Raw genomic sequence first — 18,474 nt, 5'->3', positions numbered from 1 at the left:
TCCCAGTGCCTCTTGCTGTCTGGTGATAAATGTAGCTCATATGGCAGCATGTGTTTCTATGTGATACACTGCTAACTGAAAGATCAATTTCATGGGTTAAAAAAAAATATGCATAAAAAACTATCTATGTACCTATTAATGTTTAGATAGTATTTTTACCTCTAATGTTTGCCCAATTATCCCATCATCAAAAAAAACCAAACAATATTAGAGGTAGCAGCAATTTTAATTGAATAGTTTAGAAAATATATAAAATTGGATACACTTGAAACATTGACAACATAACTTGATTAAAAATAAGCAATAATTTGGTTCCAATAACAGGGCATAAGCAAAAGATAACCGCGGGGTACGGAGTGCAGGGTTCTGGGACCCCTGCCACCTCATGTACGAGCTTGCCAAGTGAAGATTCCCCCCTTATATTGCCATGTGTCAATGCCATCTCCTCCCATTTTCGATTCATCACACTTCTACCTCCGCCCTCATCACCTCCTTTACTGTGCATGCTCCACCACTCTTTTAGGTGATCGCACTCCTTTTTGGGGGTCGTCTTCTGATGAAGGCCTCTCCTCTTCCTCGATGTCCTTTAATTCATCTTTGGGTTATACATGTGCACCAAGATAGTATAATAAGCCAAAAGTAACATAATATTATATTTAAGCATCAAAGCAATAAATCTCTTATAATTAGCATTTTCCTGGGACCCAACCAGATTTTCCCTTCTTTCTGTTAATTTTTAGTAACTGTTATCTCTTGCTTTTTCCTGCCTTGAACATCTGCAGGAAAAGATGGAGGGGTGGAACCCCTCCTCTCCCTTTCTTTCTTGGCATTACACCTTTTAACTGTTTTATTAATTTCAAATGTTAATTACTGTATCAATATTGATTACTGTTTCAATTTTGTCAGCATGAATCATATCTATTTACCACATACATATAAATAGAAAATACATACATATATTGATATATAAATATAGAGGTATCCACATATAAAGTAGATTATCAGTAGATATTTAGGATAAATATAAACAAATTGATATATTAGATATTTATTTTTCTATATAGATATCTATAACTATATCTAGACATATCTATTTAAATATTCATGTGTATTATATAGATATATACATACATCTCTGTAAAATATTTAAATATCTAGACCTAAAGATATGCAGAGAATATGTATCTATACCTATAAAAACATAGGTATACTACAGATTTAGAAAAGTATATCTGAGATATATGACACTGATTTCAGAAAATAAAAGGCTTCAATATGAACTGTGACAATTCAGAACACCTATATTCAATAAAGAAAAACACATCATACCTTGGATTTTAATAGACTGTTTCATATCAATGGGAACACACATTAAGACTTAATTTAAAAATAGAGCATGTTCCAAATTACTAGACAATATATTGTATTACTTTCCAAGATTTGGCTTAATTTAGAGCATTCTAAAATCAACAGAATCATCTTGGATTTATGCTAGTGTTTTTGCTAGGGTTTATTAATCTAGTGATAGTTACTACACATTGCTGAAAAAATCTAAGATATTTGGTAAGCCAGAGGAATGTTTCAACAGTAGATTTCAGATACAGACCAATCCTACAACTACTAAAAATCTTAAGGGATACAACACTACAACTCAGTACCAGAAAACTGGTAGAAATTCTCAATGTTATAAGCAATCTGTTGCATCAGCCTGGAATCTCAGTCTACTGCTCACTGTGAACTTACAGAGATAAGTAAAACTTCTGTTTTTAAAGAACATCTGTCATTTTATCACTTCTCTTCCTCAACTTCAATTCTCACTATTCAAACAGCTGAAGGCTAGTAGCAGGCCACCATAGTATGAGGCAGTTGTGTTTACTGAGCTCAAAACCATCACATGACCTTGTGGTCTGCAAGGGATGACCAGGCTCCAGGAGCCAGGAGGAAGAAATAGATCGCTGGAGAGCACACACACAAAAGAAAGTAGCCGTGGTCAGTCTCCTGGGAGGACAAGAGATTTGGCTTACAGGGACTATTCTGCCTGCACAGGGCTGAAATCTATTTTGCAGGATGCTAAGTAATCTTTCTACCTGTTACGTGCCTGCAGACACAGTTTCCCTTTCAAGCTTTTCCAAGAATAAGTAAGTAAGCAAGTAATAAGAAACTCTTCTCTATCCTTTGCAGACCTGGAGTGCTCCTCTTACCCCTTTGCCTCTGAAGCCTGGCTGTTTACTCCCTGCAGTCTCCCACCTCTGCACTGCAGTTACCTGCCAAAGTCCCTTACTCCATGAGTAAGCTCAGCTGTCTTTCAGACAGGAACAGTGTTACCTACCCACATGTTTTTGGGAAGACATTTTTGCAGAAGGTGGAGATGAGAGACAACGCACATCGGGGTTTCCTGCAGCAGAGAGAGTTTATTGGTGTGCACAGCTCTCTATAGATGCTACTTGAAAGACTCTGCATTAGAATGTGATTGGCTACAATTGCTCACCACCCAGCTCACTGATCAATGGCACCTGCTTACGTTCATGTCAGCGATTGGCTCTCTGTAGCCAAACCCTTTCTCCTCTTATGAAGCATGCAGTCCATCTGTATGCTCTTTTAAGACTTCAGTTTATGCTCCATGACTCAACATCCATAAACATCACTTAAAACAATAAATAAAGTACTGTTCTTCTCAAAGAACAGAAAGGAAAAAAAAACCCAACCAAACACGTGGGCTTTACAACATTAACTGCCTGACTGTGCCTACACTATCCATGGAGAAGACTGTAATAGTGGATGGGCAGAGGGATGAAGCTGTTGGGCAAATATGCAATGCTTTTATCAAAACCTAAATTTATACAGATGTATGTCCTTAAATGGCTTTCACTTAAGGCAATTAAGTCAAATTACCACTTCTCGAGTCTTTCAAGACTTGAAGACTTTCTGAAAGGGTTTTTGCAATCCAGGAATTCACAGGCATAAGGTAGCATTTCACTACCTACAAGCTTATATCCAGAGATGCTCTGTCAGGATTATCTGCTCATTTCAAAATAGCATTAAAAAATACAAAAGATAAAGCAAATCCTGTTGAGATAACAAATAAAAGGCTTATCAAAAGTCTTAGAACTGTATGAGGCATATAAACAGAGGAAATAGTTATGGGATATTTTCAGAAGCACCATGTGATATTTTCAGAAGTCCATGTAGGACTGCTGTTATGGGCTAGGACCTTAGACTGAACAAAAATAGAGCACTTTTTTCAAAAGAATACTGGAATGTAAGTTATATATATCTATATCCAAGCATCCTGGATCAATTCCCATATTTTCAGAGGCTGTGCTGCCATCTTCACCAGCTAAGATTCAGAAATATTTAAGGCTTACTTTAATGTATTCAATAATCCTGCTCTAGAATTTTTTCTTTCTGAGGCTAAGTATTCTATAGAAATTGATGAATACATGACTAAAAATACAAAGTATTTCATGTTACTCCTCAGCAAGAGATAGAATTTTCCCTGGACATTCCAAGACCTGTACTCTACTTAATATATCAAGTTTCTTTGAAGTATTGCAGTTAAATTACCTCTTCTGTTTGATAAAATGAGTGGCTACCATCTCTTATTAGAACAAAATAAATAAGGGCACAGAAAAGAAAAGAAAATTAGAAGAAAAGTATTTAAGTTCTCCAGCTTCATAATAAAAAAAACTCCAGATAATAAAATGTCTGAAATGGAACATTATGTTTTATTACAGATACATTTAGGAAGGAAAGTAATTATACAGAAAACAAACAAAAGAGAAAAATATCTTTCTTATTCTGTATATGCATGTAGAGGGATAGCAAGATGATATGTTTTATTACAGATACATTTAGGAAGGAAAATAATTATACAGAAAACAAACAAAAGAGAAAAATATCTTTCTTATTCTGTATATGCATATAGAGGGACAGCAAGATGATAGCACAAGACCTCCTCAGAAGGAAAGAACATGTCAAGATGCATTATATGACTGTGAAAAAACAGATGGCATTGTAAATGTCAGTTAGAGTCAGGTGTCCTAATTATCTGTATGGTTTATACTCAAAATTTGTGAGTAGAGTCACATCATTATGCCCATGCTTCAAATTCCATATATTAAGCCAGCCTTTCCAGGATCAAATTGTTTCCACAGAAAACATTTTTCTACCAGAAAATGTATTAACCTAGAGTAGGACACAGTTTATGGGCTTAGGCTGCCAATCAAAGATGATTTCTGCTACTCTCATGTGCTATCTTGAGAGTCAGTGACTTAAAACAAATAAAAAACCCCAACAACAAACCCACAAATGAAACAGCCTGACTGAATAAGAAAGAATTCAAATAACAATAAATATTTTTCACAGCTATTAAGGTGCAATACTTCCAACTCTCATCAAAAGAAAGAGGAAGCGTAAGTGGAAGTCTTCAGAGAATGGCTTCAAGAGTAAAGAATGTGTTTCATACAAAGAGAGAACAGGGCTTTTCATTTTGCAAGAAAATATCAACAAGGACAGTGATAAAACTGCATATAATTATGAAGAACTAGATGGCACCAATCTGATTAGTTAGGAGACCAAGCCACCCTCAGACATTCCCTTTCACACAGATTTCATCTCATGAAATCGTTTAGTGCAGTGTAGTTAGTACAACAGACTCAATCCTAGTTCATTGTATTTGCTTGAAAATGTTCAAATTTGTGTTTGGAAAATCTACACAGCTGTTTCATTTCAGTCAAGAGATCAACTTGACTTTTTGCAAAACTGGATAACACAAATAGAAGTATTGTAGAAAACTATGTCAAAACCCCATTTCACCCTTTAGGGCTTGTTAACTGCCTTTAGGAATTGAGATATATGTATAACAGTTTATGGAAATATTTTTAAATAAATTTTTTGCCATCAGAAGAAAAATTCTATGAACCTAGATATATTTAAATTCTTCCCTGTTAAATTGACAAGGGAGGGTTTGCAACTATTCTAAGTAAACAATTTGACATTAGGAAGCACAAGATTTATGGATTAACAAGGAGGCAATTTCTTTGTTTTTTTTCTTATATTTGAATAGGCTTTTAAATACATCTGGAAAATACTAGCCCATTTTATCACACTCAAAACACTTCAAATACAACAAGATCATAGGCAATAGATCAAATTAAATAATTTCTCAAGCCACATAACTCTTAGGAACAATTTTCTCTGATCCTACTGACTAATCAAAAATGACCATTAGATCAATATAAAGCCTCTTTATGTGAGATAGGACAAGCTAAAAACTGAGATTATCAGAATTCAGAATAAAAAAATATTAGATTTTTTCTTAAATGATTTAAAATGTCAGAATAATGCTTCTATAACACCTACATAGAGCAACTACTATTTCAAAACAAGAACTTAAAGCTGATTAGCTGGCCTGCAAATGTTTCACTCATCCTATTGTTTATATTCTTCTAATCATGTAAAGATTCTCATAACTGGAGCACCATGTGACTAGTAGTCTGAATTGATTATGGACTGGATCTCATGAATATTTTGAATGTTTGCAGCCTGAATATTATAAAAGTATAGAGAGAAACATAACATTTAATGTTTATAGACTTAGAGGAGCCTACCTTAGTCTATTATTCATTTCATATATTTCCTTGGGACCAAAATATTTCTTTTAAATAGCCTCAAATTATAATACATGAGCAAACAGAAGTACCATGGATGCAATGAAGGTTTTTCTTGAGACCTTGGTTACCACTTAGTTTATTCAAAATTACAATTAATTTGATTATTTTACAGCTAAAGACTGTTTCCTGTACATATGCAAAATCCTTGCAGTGGTATTAGTTTTTATGATAAGTGAGAGTTTAAAATAAGAAGTGGGAGGTATTAGGAAACATTAAATGCTGATGGCAGTGTGTAAAGAGTTTAAAGAGATTTTCTCATCAAGTATTTTTCTCAGGTCTTATCTCTGACCTCTTGCAGTACAGAGGCTGCAAGAGGACTGAACACACTCTTTAGGGAATTAACAGAAAAAACCTGGCTTTCAGAGATCTTAAATGCAAGATCATATTTGCAAACATCTATTCATAAAGGCAAAAATTCAGTGGGGTTTCACCACATTCAGCAAATGCAAACGAGAAGCAAGCATTACTAAGATTTACTCTGACAAGAGATAGAATATGGCCTCAAATCAACTTTGTAGGACAAAACTGCAGTGGTCTTCTCTGAGTCCACTGCAAAATCAAGTATGACAGGAAACAACTGAGAAGGAAGCTTAAAAAGCAATTACATTATGTGATTTGACTCTGAAGGATGCAGAGAAGTTCAATTCAGACAATTCTGCTATTTTTGTGGCTACAAATATTTTCTGCTACTACAGCAAATCAATACAAGAATGAGAAAGACCAACAAGGTGAACCTTAGGAAAAAAATGTGACGTTGAAAAAACAGCTTCACACAGTTACTCATCTATATCTGGGTTTTCCAAATTTAAAATATGATTTAGATGGACTGTGCTGGGAACTGCAGTATTATCTGTAGTCAATATCATATATCTCAAAACACATATAAGTTAATGTTACTATGCTGACAAATGTGAAATTCAGACCTCACTTTTAATGCAGTCTCTAGAAGAAAATTATATTTAATTTATAGAAGCCCAATTTCAATGTATTACTTTCTTCCATAAAGTCTGTGTGTGTACTGAGATTTGTTACTGTTATGGGGAAAAAGTCCGTCGAAGGTGTTTTGAAAAAAAAGTAGTTCCTACTGAGTGAAAATAATTTCACTGAGAACTGCTAGAAAATGTTTTGAGTCAGGGATTTAAAGTTTGCTAGTCTAAAACTTTAGGTAACATTTTTTTTAAGGTATATGAAGCAGGAAATGTCAAAATTATGAAAAACATAAAGGTGAACACTAATGTGAACATGAGTTAAGAATTTAAAAATTCAAACTCCTGCTTTAGTTTACAAGAGCTGTGGCCAGCAAGTCTCCAGAAAACAAAAGTCAATACTTCTAGTCAAGAAAAGAGTGAGAGTAATGCATTGTAATGGCCTCAGGAATCCAATATTATTATTTGTCGATCATTCCATGTAAGTTTCAGGTTAGGGAGAGTCTGAGCCCATTATTTTTACAGGAGTGTTAAATCATTCATCTCTTCTTATAATCTTGCTTTTAGCATTTGACTGTATTGAATCATGTAACTAAAGACTGTGTCATAAGCAAAAATTCTCCAAATGACCAGAGACTGAATAATTCCAGACCTGCTTACCTCCAAAGCCCCTTATGATCTTTTGTGCTTACTCAGTTATGAGATATAAAACTAGGAGCCAACACACACTGGAAAATCATTGAAAATCATTACTCAAGTAATGTAGACAAGTCAGAACCTCTAAAATTTGCTTAAGTAAAACATTGTGGGTTAAAACCTATTATTATTGCTACAGCTAATATTGAACCATTTTGCGTCTGAGAGCTTTATAATCATGCTACATACTCTACATTTCATTTATGTAGCTTTAATAGTTAAGTTTCCATTTCATATGTCACATACTCAATGAAATCTGTGGAGAAAGTTTGGTCTAGATGGAAGCATGAATATTCTGGATCATGACAAAGGAAGTCTCTCTGACATGCAGGACATGAAGGACCTCAAATACCAACCAAATTATCTATTATGAGAAGAATACCCAAGCTATTAAAAAATGGTATGTTTTCATCTTATAAATTACTGACAGCCATAATTTGAATTACTAATTTTTAAATAATTTCTTAGAATGAAAATTACACACTTCATTCTGCATGGTATAAATTTTGTTTTGGAGGGTTTGTTTTAAATTATTGTGTTCAAGATTTGTGAACAAAATTTCACAGGTGTCAAATTAAACTGACTTCACAGCTTTCTTCTGTCCTGTCAGACACATATTCCTCATGACTCAGGCTGAATCTGTAAAGCTGATCCAAATGCTTTAACTTCTAAGAATCTTATCACATGAAAAAGGACTTTCCCTTTTTCAGAAAAAAATTTGCCCCAGCTCACAACTTTCTTCCTTGCAGGTGGCATTGCAAAAAGGCTGCACTTTATTGAGCAAATATCTGCAGGAATCAGGAGCCTTCTTGACCACAGGCCCATGGAAACCAACATATGATTCCCTTCTGAGAATATTTCAACCTGAAATTAACATAGATTACAGACTGCTGACTGTTTCTAGCTGATCTCAGAGATCCACTACAGACACATATTAATTGGTTAACTGGGAATATATCCATTCTGAAACATGCTGTACTGAGCTCTCAAATAGAAAACCCCCTAATTATTTTTAACAAAACTGGAATGGGCAAAAATTGTGCGTTCTTGGTTCTTGCTCTAGAGCCACCAATCTGGAATGCAGTGGCATGGCATTTTAAGACTATTCTGCAATTCTAAGAGAAAACTAACAAAACTCCCAAGCCACAGTGACATCTGGCAACTCCAGGGAATACAGGAAAACCTGGATCTTCAAAGCTTATGGATTTCTTTCTGTAACTGCCAACTTTTGGAGCACAGTCGCTCATGGTTTCAATAGCAGCTCTAACAAATCCTTCCTTTTAATTTCTGCTGCTTTTGCACCCTGATCACATCCAGAATGCCCCATGCCCCAGGTCATAGCCCAGATAGACCTGCTGCCTACAGAGGCTGCAGGTGTCAGCAGCTGCCTCCCATCAGCAAGTCTGAGATGTTGTCAGACATAGCAGGATATCCAGCCTTCACAGAAAAGGAATTACAGCGAGGATCAGTTGCTGCTGAAGGAAGCACATCTTTCACTGTCTTTCCTTCTCCCCATCTTTGTGCTCTGTATCAGACATGACAAGTAATAAAGACCAACTTGTTTTACAGAATATAGATCCTGAAGTGTTACTTTTTCCAGCAGGATGTCTCAACATTGCCAAAGCCATATGAAGTGGGCTATTAATCTGTGTAATCTGTGGCAGTATTTTAGAAGTCTGCAATTCACTGCTTTTGAAGAAGAGACTTCAAAGCCCAGGCAAACTGAATACATCCAAATACCCACTGTGTTGAGTTTGAATAGACACTGAAAAGCACTTTGTTTTTGAAGTGATCAAATGTGAGATGCCTTTCTCTTTTCTAGTAGACACCTGCAATAATCCAGAGGGAAATAGCAAGATATTCTTACCCAACTTGGCTGTACATTTTTACCATCCTGTTCCTTAAGCCTAGTCATTTGTTGCTGCTTCATCTTTACAATCTTTACAGTACAAGACTCCAATTGTGTTAGCAGTACCAGTGAAGAGGGTCTCAGGGGGATTTAGAACTCCTTGTCCTTTTATAACAAGTTACAAATGCATAGAGCACATCTAGTCAAAAATCAAATAACAGAATAAAGTTATAACAGTGTTGTAATGACATTTGCTTATGTTTACTAAAATAGCTCCCCAAACAATATCTAACAAATAAAGTTGAACTTATTTTTGCTTCAGCAGTAACACTCTTAAGCTCATCCTTTGATCCCTATTTTGCAATTCAATGTTCTTTCTCACAGACTATAAATTTGACTGTGTTTCCCCATCCACTCCATTCTGGTATTTGCACAGGAATTAGCCTGTTTTACTCTTCTCAGATAATTAATGAAGTTCATGATTTGATTTGATTTAACAATTTCTCTCTTGTTAGAACTTTATCAGGAAAAAGACCTACACAATAAATCTTTTTTCAGATTGCAGATGTGTCACTAACCACCACTGATTTACTATGGAAATTTGTCTTCAGGATAATTTAGGAGATTAAACCAGTAAGTAAATAAAAACACCACCATCACCACCAACAACTACCCAAAAACCCCAACCAATGAACCAGACAAAAAACTCCCAACCAACATGGAAGAACATATATGCAAGCCAACCCAATGCATTTGGGTTATGGCAGACTTGCTGCCTAGACAGACAAGTATGTTCACGAGCAATACCTATGATTAAAAGTTCTTTATTTGTTCTCCATCAAAGTTTTTCTAACACATAGAATCTTAATTGGAAATTGGAAAACTCTGCAGGTGAGTTCCACACACTAAAACAACAACTGAGTTGTGAGATAACAAGATACCGCTTCAGTTTGTACAGCAGCAGTATTTCAGCTTTGTTTTATCAGTATCCATGGGCAGGAGCCTAGAGGACCTTCCAGGGTTACATGTTCTAGAAAATGAACAGTGTCTTTTCATAGAGACCATTCAGATTTTCAATACCTTAGTTTAACCAGTTAGGACTACCTTGGTTCCCTCCACCTCATCCCAAATTTCCAAGTTAACGTTTCTTATCATACCTAACCAAACAGGTCTCATTAAAAGCCAAACCACCTACTGTTCACCTCAGATAGACTCAGGCAGGTCCTGCCTCACTCAGATTATTCTCCAGCCCCAAGTTACAGTTCATCCTCTCACAGGCATCCATTCATCCTCAGTGCAAGAAGATAATCCACTCTGATTCTGTCTTGTTTTGCTTTTTATCTGTGTTTATGCATTGTGTGGTATATGCAGTAAGTGTGTCAGTTCTTTCCAGAAGGATCACATTCCCTCTTGGTGTACTATAAGGGTCCTCTGTGAGTCTGCAGCTGGCAGGATTTTGAACTTAAATGCTTGTTGCAGGAGAAGGCAATAAGCCAGTAGTGCTGCCTTCATTGTCGTTTTCATGTATTTGGAAAGATCTTAAAGATGTGGCCTCATGTGCTGCCAGATAGCTCACTGCTTTGGAGTCACTTTTTTATCCTATACTGCACTTACACACATTTAATTCCCAAAATACTTGGCTCTTGAAAATCAGTCAGTGCAAAATGAACAAAGTATAAAAATTTTCAGTGGGAAATTTTGTTCTGATTTTCAGCTGTGCTTTCTTGTAACTAGAAATGTAAACTTTAGGCAACTAGTGTATCTTTTTAAAATTTTCCTCTTTTTAAGCACTCTTTGCCTGAATAAGAGAGTTCTTGGATCTTATCAGACCCAGTTTAAACTATGCAGAGATTTCATACTGTGATTTTATGATAAATCATTGTCATGAAAGGAAGCTGTAATCAAAGCTGATCATTACTTTCATTATTGTAGCTGCAGAAGTTATAGGCTTTTAGAAAAACATGGTATCTTATAAATATAAGATTTATAAGATACCATGTTTTTCTAAAAGCCTGTAGATCACTTTTAAGATTTGCAGCAGAGTACAAAAGTAAATTCTAACTAAAATTTAAATAATTCCTTTTGGGGGCTTTGAACACATGGAAATTTTGCTCTACTAGCACTTTGTTGAAATATGTGCCAAAGGTAATACTCAAAAAAATCCCAATCAAAACCTGATAAAACAAATAATAATGTTTTAGAGTTCATTCAAGCAAAATCTATAAAAGAAACCTATTTTAGAAAAATCAAGTAAAGGTCTTAGAGTTGGATGTATGTTCAAATGGCTTAATGCCATTATACTTTGTGGTTTTCTAGTCTGCAAATAGCAACAGCCATTTCTTTAAACACTGATTTCTATGCTGTTATATATACTTAACTCACTGAGGTCATTCATCTGCCTTCCAAGGGCTGAGTATTTTTATTCTTCATGAACACCATTTACTTCACACTTTCCCTGAGGTGACTCTTCTCCATTCTGCATACATTCAGACAGTGAATTGCACACACAGCTGTATTCCACACCACTTTACAAGTATCTTTCATTACAATTAGTATCAGCTGCTATGAGTTTCACACCAATTCACCAGAGCACACTAAAAATAGCATCCTCAGCACTCAGCAATATGAAATGTTGAGTTGCCTTCATTTCTCTAAATTCCTTTAAATAGCATTCAGAGCAGTCACTTTCTTTTAACTTTGGTCTCAATTTTACACCTTAATCCCCTTTGCTGAGGAACATGCCATTAGCTACAGTACACTGAAAATATTCCTTATCATATGTTAGCTTACATAATACATGATTGCTGTGAATAAAATAAATGAAAAACCAACCTGTAATGAAAGTCAAAATTTAAGGAATAATATTTCTCTATTTTTAGCTGTAGTTACATAACAATTAATTTTAGTTCCATGAAACAAAGGAATGTCTATATGGTGTTGCAGATATCCCTTTGAACAAAAATCTCATCAATGTAGTTATCTTTAAAAATAATGAAGCATCTTTGCACACTTATAATTTTTTTTTCTTTCTGCAATTCTCATTGGATGTGAGATTACATATAACTCTTTAGGATTTTGGTTTATTGTAAATTATACAGTTTCCTGAATCTACTTTAAAGATACTTGCAAAGATGTCAGAGACAATGTCTTGATAATGCCAGATGAGCTAAAAGAGGATGATGGGCACAAACTGCTGCTTGGAAAGCTCAGCTTGGGTATCAGAAAAACAAGTTTTTCACTAGGATGATAGCCTAAAAGGTAGAAAAGTGTACTCGAAGATTTCTGTAATTTCTGTCCTTTGGAGATTATCAAATCTCCCATGGGCAAGGCTTCAAGCAAGGTGATCCAGCTCTGAAGATAGTTCTGCTTGGATAAGTAAGGTCCAATATGCCCACATGTAATTTTCAATCAAATTTTATTTTATTTTAGGGATCCCTACATAAACAAAAATGCTGTATCTTCAATTTTCATTAGCAAGTGTCAAACAGGCACAGTGGTGTGGTTAATACCTCAAACCAATCCTTTTGGCTTAAATTGCAAGTGCTTCTCAGTGCATGGACCAGAAGATTGAAAAAGTTGTGAAGAAGATATTACTGCTATAATGCAAAAGAAATTGAGATTTGCAATTCAAAAGTGAAGAGTATGAAGGCCATGCCTGGAGGTCTGCAACCAAGACAGACAACCTGTTGTGAGTCGTATGGGAGGTGTAGGAGGTGTTCTTTGTACAGGTTATCTATCTTGGTTAGCATGACTGACTTTTTCTCTACCTGAATTCCAGGTCACCAGAAGCTGCATTGACTAGATATGTTGGGGATAATACTGATTATACTTGGGACCATGAGCAGCATTTATCTGCATAGTAGCAAAAGAAGAATTTCTCTTGCTTTCTGCAAGATGTAAATGGACTTCCTTGAAACTATTTTAAAAAGCCTGTTGTCATAGTGTAAGAGGGAGAGAAATGCAAAAGCTCTGCCAGCTTTTGGTAGTCAGTTTGATACTGTTGCTCATTTGAAAACAGCATCAAAAAGAAGTTGCACTAAATAATGTGTTTTGCCAGAAGCCATGGAACTGTCAGTTACTTTAAACCATGAATCCAGAAACAAATTTAGCACAATTATGACTTCTGTCTCTTGCCTGTACAGTGGCTGATGCTCCTTTAATAACACCTCTGGTGATGCTCATCCAGGATTTTCCTTCAAACACAGTTCTTATGCCAAAAAACTGAAAAGAAGATTTTTCTTTTTTTTTTCCTCCCATGTTATTTAAGTAATCTGAGGAGCTTTTAAACTCCTTCATTACAGCAAGAATTGTCTACATCCACATGTTCACTTTGGAAAGAGAGGAAGCTTTTACCTTTTTTTTCCCCTTGCTGTTTTTCAAAGCCAAACATTGCATACATCACATGAACAAAACATTTTCTCCCTCATTTCTTATGTGCTGTTTAGAAGTTATCTAACACAGGAATCCAATAGGTTGATTTTATTTATACAGTATTTCTATAGCAGCTGATTTAAAGAACTTACTGTGAAGCAGTTCCTTATCTACTGTTTGTCTCTTTAAAACTGTTTTCTATGAAAAAATTGTGATTAGTACATTAAACTGTATCAAGAATTTCAATTCTGCTTTTCATGGATTTATGAGTTTACAGTCTGGGCAGAGTTTGTACTCTGTACTGGTCAGCAGCTTGATGCTGTCCTAAACATAATTTTGAAGCAGGCCAGCATTTTGGAAAAAGGAAAACCACCAGAAGCTAAGCTATTCTCTTCCACAGTAGCTGTGGGACTCCACCACAGGTCATTCTGTAGGTCATATTAACTAAGCATAGGATTATGGGATAGCTAGACATTGTGACTTTAACTCAAGTGGTCTTTTATTCACATGGTAACAGGTTTACATTATAATTTATCTTCTTAGTAGAGGTGGACTGTTACAGTCTCACAGCAGAGCAAAAGCTGTTAAACTGTATTGGGGTACTTCCAACTGTCTCACTTATCTCATTCACATTGCAACAAGGTCTGTAAGCCTTAGAAAAAAGCCTTCAGACAAAGGTGGATTTGGAAGCTTTCATGTGGATTCTGAGTAATCACCACGCAAAACAGACTACTATACCTCCTTAATATAAAAATCCAGAAAAGTAACACTGTGAACCAGCAGAGAGAAATGTTCAAAATCAAAGTATTTATCCATTGGAAAGGACATTTAGCTATAAATTTGAAGTGGGGACTTTGTCTCTCCTTTCCTTTGTTGTCTACACAGTAGAGATGTAGTGTAAGCTGATTACCCAGACTCTCTTTGGAATGCGAACCAGAACATATCTAAGAGAACCTAGACAAACCAGAGATCCACTTAAAGGGTAAAAGAAGTGAAGAAAAATTCCATGAAGTGAAAAGGAGAAAGAAAACGAGGAGGATTGGAGATGATGATAAAGATCAGAGTTGTGCTTTGCAGGCGCTCTCTTAAGAAGAGATTTCACAGGCGCAATAATTTGTAAAGTTGTATAGACAGCTGGCAAGTATAACACCATGAATAATTATGAATACAATAATTTGCAAGTGCAACATGCCATCCATGGAAAGAATTCGTTTTTCAAAGTCAGACCTCTTCAGACAGCCTTGTACAACCTGCTGCAAGCAGAAGTGAACCAACCTCGAGGCTGTCATGGAAGGGCAGTTAATGTGATGCCAAGCTGGCTTGGCAGAAGGCATAAGTTGAAAGGTAAAATGAGCCAAGTACAAGTTGAATTAAGGGCATTCTGACCACAGCCTTACTGACCTACATCCCAACTACAGCAAAGCATAAAACTCTGGGGGAAAAATAGCCAACAGAACACATGAAAAAAAAACCAACAAAAAACAACGGATCAGAGTTCAAGCTATTGGTTCAAGCTATCTTGACTAGGGACCTGGAGGAGGAGTATTTCAGCATCTGCTTTTGTTTTTCTAGAAAGATGTAAAGATAATTCTAGATGTATCAAACTAGACTTCCCATTTCTATTTCTCCTTTTAGCAATACATAGTTTCCATGTATATGCGATATTTAAGTGACTTTTCCTTTTGGAATATTTAGAGTCTATTCATTAACTTTTGTTTCACAGTGAGGCTTTAAGTACACAATTAATTTTTTAACAAAGCAGCAAAGATACCCTTCTACCAGTCATACAGGCACCTCAAGGAATCAAGTACACAAATTATCTGTCCATTTTGTTATTAATGAGAAACGCCTTCAGCAAGCAAGCAAACAAACAAACAAAAAGTACTAAAGCTCTAAAGTTCACATAAGGTTTTTTGTGGGTTTTTTGTTTGGTTTGGGTTTCTTTTTTTTTTTTTTTAAGATATTGGGATACTATATTTGAGTCACTAATAAATATTTGTGACTTGGTATAATTTTCTAAATTCACAGAAAAATGAAGATTTTCTTACAAGTCAGTTAAGAAATAGGAGTCTAATTCAGCTGCCTTGAAATAGAGTTCAAAGATTTACTATTAAGAAATTTAATTGCACTCCCAAGAATCAATGTAGAAACATAGTAACATTACTTTGGGAAGTGTCTTGCAGCTGCTTTCAATATCCTTGGTTTGCCAGAATTTTTAATGATACTGCAAACAGCTGCTCCTCTGGTACACAGCATGCCTGTCATCTGTCTATCAAATTATTTCATTTCATCATAAACAAGGAACAGTTTGGTTTCAAAAATAGGACATACAGCAGTCAGTAAAAGAGGATTCATGAAGCCTCTTCTCTGTAAAGAAGGATTTATTATTTCTGGCTCCTTTATCTGTAAATTTCTTTTCTGCAATAACTGTGTTTTGTGTTTACATCTGGAGTTACCTGTTCTCCATTGCAATTTGCAGCTGCAAATCATTGATACCAAGCATTACATAAAGGTGGGGCTTTGGGCTGGTATGGGAGGAAAGGAGGAAATCTTCTCTCTCTAATCATGACTGACAGGCAGTTACTTGCTAAGGGATCATCAGAGAGCAGTACTGATTAAGGAAAAGGTTCTGAGCATCACTGATCAATATCCAATTTACCATGATTGTACCATTTTCCCTGCCATTACTCTTTTAAGGGGTGGAGCTCTAACAGTCTCCCTGTTACAGCATGGCAAGGTAGTCCATTTAGTAAATAAGTGTATCACCAGGGACACAGTTTTTAAAAATTTATGTGTGTGCCATGGCAATGGCAAGCTAGGGTATGACCCAGTGATAGTTTATTAGATTGCTAAAACCACTCAGAAAATAATTTTTTGAATAATTAAAGGCTTACTAAAGAAAGTAATTTTATGAAGAGTTCATAAAGAAATCAGCTCAGTGTGCAGCAGAAGCGTAAAAGCAAAAAAAACCCGTTATGACTAATCAAGGAAGGAATAAAAAATAGAACAGAAAACATCATTATGGTATGATATAAATCTGCATAGCACCCGCAAACAGTGCCTGTGGATTGGTTCTTCTGTCTGAAGAATATTACAATAGAACAGAAAAACTTAGACAGAGAGGCAAAAAGGATGGTCAAAGAGAAGAAAAACCTTCCATAACAGGACTGGCTAAACAAAATAGGTCTCCATGACCTAAACTAACAAGAAGAAGTAAAGACAAGAGGTCTACCAAATCATCAGTGGCAAAAGTGAAGGACAAAACAAATTTAGGGGAGTGAGCATCTCTCTTAAAAGGAAAGGCTGAGAGAGTCCAGCCTGTTCAGCCTTGACAAGAGACAACTGAGAGGGGACCTCATCAGTGTCTACAAATAAGTAGTGCTGAGCAATAGGACAAGAGGCAACAGGCAGGAAGTGATGGACAGGCTGTTTCACCTGAATGTGAGGAAGAACTTTATTGTGCATTGACTGAGCTCTGGAACAGTTTGTCCAGTAAGGTTTGGAGTTTCCCTCATGAAGGATATTCAAGAACTGTCTGGACACAACCCTGTGCCATGTGCTCTGGGATGAGTAGGGAGGTTGGACAAGATGACCCACGGTGGTCCCTTCCAACCTTACCCATTGTGTGATTCTGTGAATTCAGCCTGACTCAGTGAGAGCACTGCATGGACGTCCCTGCTGGCCACCATCACCACAGTGCTTGACTGGAGACTCCGAACAAGAATCCCAGTGGTCACCTAAATGTTGAAGTCCAACACACCAGAAAGGAAAATACAATAAAACACAAAAGAAGGATTGCACTGAGGGCATGATCCTATTGTAGGCTGTATCTCTATGCATGGTATAAATGGTTTACATCTTCTGCCAATTTCTGCCTCAGCAAAAAATAATCCCATCAGGCTTAACACCTTTCATCTTTGTTGTTATGGTGTACTTCAGGGAAAGGTTGCCTCCAACTATAACTTAATGCATTTCTTAAGAGGTGTTTGCCATTTAATACTATTCACTTTTACTTTTTGGCATTTCAATACATACATCAGGTTGAAAGAAAAATGTTTTAATTATTTAAAGTTATGATCATAGATGTGATGGGAAGACATTGATTTGAAAATAAAAAAATTAAACACAATGTATTACTTCAGGTAATTCATGTGCTTTTACCAGTTTTATGAGTTGTATTTTCACGTTTTTACATTTATATTGTTATGACAGTCAGCATGGTAGGTACACTGAAATAGAGATGAGGGTTGAATAGGTATAAAATTGTTGGGAAGGATGAAAGTTTGACAAGTCTCACAGATATGTATGCTTAGCAGAAAGACTTTTAAACGTAGAGTCTGATGAAGGAATAGAGATGGAAGCAAGTTTTGATATAGAAGAAAAGAATTGATGAGCCAGTCTTACTGGCTAACCAAGGAGGCAAAGGGTGTGTTAGTTAGAAGAGGTGTTTATGACTTAGAGCAAAGGCTAACCCCACCTCAAACAAGAAGATGTTTTTACCAAGCAGAAAGATAACACAGGCAAACAAGTCAGCAAATGTTACAAGTAGAAAAAAGGTCTCAGAATTTTCCACTACAAGAAAACTGAAAAACAACTTCTGGCTTAAACTGTAATGTACTAACTTTTAGTGATTGGAGAATAGTATCATGAATATGGTAATTATAGTAGTTATGATAGGCTGTAGATAACAGTTAGGGTATAGATTGGTTCTACTGTATTAAGATGCTGAGCAAAGAAAAATATAATGCATTGTAACCAAAACCAAAGGGTCTCCAGGCCTGCCTGCAGCTGGAGCTGACAGCGGTAGGCACAGGCTCTGTTGCCCATGACCCTGGACTGCTGTAACCTCTTGGATGGAATAAACTGCATTTTGGAGAGCCACCTGGAGTCCTGCTTCCCTCATTTTGGCTCTTACATAAAATATATCTTTGTACAATATTAACAATGTAAGAACAGGATG

Source organism: Molothrus ater, chromosome Z, assembly GCF_012460135.2.
Source record: "Molothrus ater isolate BHLD 08-10-18 breed brown headed cowbird chromosome Z, BPBGC_Mater_1.1, whole genome shotgun sequence".
NCBI classification, from domain to species: Eukaryota; Metazoa; Chordata; class Aves; order Passeriformes; family Icteridae; genus Molothrus; species Molothrus ater.
The sequence above is the reverse complement of the archived record's forward strand: the minus strand, read 5'-3'. Positions refer to the sequence as shown.